The sequence below is a fragment of the Crocuta crocuta genome, unplaced genomic scaffold (genome assembly GCF_008692635.1).
Source record: "Crocuta crocuta isolate KB4526 unplaced genomic scaffold, BGI_CrCroc_1.0 scaffold1531, whole genome shotgun sequence".
In the NCBI taxonomy this organism is placed as follows: domain Eukaryota; kingdom Metazoa; phylum Chordata; class Mammalia; order Carnivora; family Hyaenidae; genus Crocuta; species Crocuta crocuta.
Genome location: NW_027533315.1, coordinates 196,014 through 198,376, shown reverse-complemented (window position 1 = coordinate 198,376; position 2,363 = coordinate 196,014). Strand labels below are relative to the sequence as shown.

General features: G+C 40.7%; 1 protein-coding gene across 1 annotated transcript in view; it reads right to left on the bottom strand.

Moving 5' to 3' along the window:
* Positions 1 to 2,363, bottom strand: part of PHF8 (PHD finger protein 8) — a 66,417-nt gene that overhangs the window by 4,023 nt on the left and 60,031 nt on the right. The gene's annotated exons all lie outside the window — the stretch shown is intronic.

The following is a 2,363-nucleotide window of genomic DNA, read 5'->3' as shown; positions in this document are numbered from 1 at the left end:
AGAGTACTAAACTAAAAAAAAAAAAAAATCTATGTATAAGTAGACCTGTGCAGTTCAAGCCTGTGTTGTGCAAGGGCCAACTGTATGCTTTACTTCATTTAATCCTCAGAGTATCCCTGAGAAGGAAAATCCCTTAGTTTATAGATGAGAAAACTAAGGTGCATACTAAGGGATACTAAGTAGTTTGAGCCCAAAGCCTCACAGGTGAAGGACTGCTGGGTCCAGGATTCAGCCAGGTCTATCTGAATACCCACCCTGCACACTTCTCAAAAAGGGACTCTGAGAGTGAAAGAGTAGTGTTGGAATAAAATAAAATTAAAGAAGAAAAAAAACAAAGAAAAAAACAAAAAAACCCCAACTAACCAACCAACCAAAAACTAGGGTTCAAATTATAGGCTTGTGCTCCGAGTGGGATGACCTTGTCAAGTTACTAACCTTTGTGAATCTCAATCGCCTCATCTGAAAATGGGCCAAATAAGTCTGTTTTTCAGGGTTGTCAGAGAGATGAAATATAATAATGATGTAAAAACACATAGCACACAGTAGGTACTCAGCAAGTGGGAAACTATTGCTCTATCTTCATCTCTTACAATGGTTTCGCTTACTTTTGCTGGCCTTTTAATAGAGGACTTGGCAATTCTCCACACCACTGGGTCTTAAAACCTCAATTCTGGTTGGGAAGGATGAATAAGGAGTTATGTCACTTCTCCCAACATCTTAGATTTCATCCATCCATTGCTCTATGGATCTACTATCCACTGGGTAGTGGGTACCTGTATAGTGGGCATCTGGAGCCCTGAGAACCTGGAAAGGTGGTGCTGAGAGCGTGTGAACGACTTCACCTTCTGAAATGCTACACAGCCTCACAGACCAACTCAGTGATTACGTTTCTTTGCCTTGGCAACACGGGCCTACTCCTGCCAGGCTGTGGCTACCATAGGAATTTCTGGGGGATAAGAATAATAATATTAGTAATACATGCCAGGCACTGTTCTGTAATTTAACTCATTTAATATTCAGAAGAAGTATGAGAAGAAAGAATGAAATTCCATTTTTAGGAGAAGAAACTCTAGCACAGAGAGATTAAGTCATTTTTCCAAGGTTATAGGACCAATATGTGACAAAGCTGGGATTCAGACCTAAGCCACTGGGCTTCAAAATCTCTTTTCTCAGCCATACTGCTATTCCATCTATACCAGAAACTGCATTTCTGTCCCCATTTCTCTCATCTGAATCCAGAGATTATCTATTCACACTTAGATCACATAGCCGAGATTTTACTACCTTTGCTGCCAATCTCCTTGTGTAGTTCATCCAGATTCCCCCACAGAAGACTAGATTGTTTTATGACAGGACCACTTACAACTTGCCAATTTCCCTGCTCAGAAACCAGTTAGCAGGTCCTCACCCAAATTCAAACACCCCGGTCTGACATTCATGGTCTTCAATAGTCTGGCCATTCCTACCTATCCAACCCATAATGATAATACTGAAAAGCTAATATGTCTGTAATACTTACTCTGTGACAAGTGCCATGCTTGGAGTTTTTCCATATATTACCTCATCTAATGCTCAAAGTTTATGAGAAAACTGAGGCATAGAGCTAAAGTGGTAGAGTGAGGATTCAAAGTCAGGCAGGCTGGTTCTACAATCCATTTTTTAATCTGAATTTATCTTCCCCTGTTCCCCAACATGAAGCCTCCAATCCAGAAAGATCTGCTCATTTATTTAGTCATACATTCATTCCTTCATTCACTCACCCAACACTGACTAAACACATGTTTAGTATAGTGGGGATACCAAGTTAAATTAGATATATCCCCACCTTTCAGGCACTTACAATTTAATAAGGGACACAGAAAAGCACACTTATGACTATAAGAGAGAATGCTACAGAAGCACAGAAGGTTACTGTAATAAATTGTTGGTAGGTGGTACGAAGGTGTGTTAGGTAAGGCATCTGAAGGGGAGGATTCCCAATGGGCAGAGGAACAACCTGTGCAAAGGCACAGAGGCATGAGACAATGTGATACATGCTAAGTGAACTTCAAGTATCATGGTACGATAGTACAGCTGGTGTAAAGGGCATGCATGAGGGGCTGGTAGGAGGTTAGGGAGGAGAGGTGACTAGAGAACAAATTAGGAGGGCCTTGTGTACTTTGCCAAGGATTTCCCTTCTCCTGGAATGCCTTCCTGTTCCCTCCAAAAGCTTAGCCTGCAAAATGCCTCCCAAATTTCAAACCCTCTTCTTTAAAGTCATCCCTGATCAACTGAAACAGAAGTGAGGTCCTTAGAAAGCACTAAAAGTAGTCTTCACACCTTTAATTAATAAATTAATATATGTTTATTTAAGGCAGTAGAAT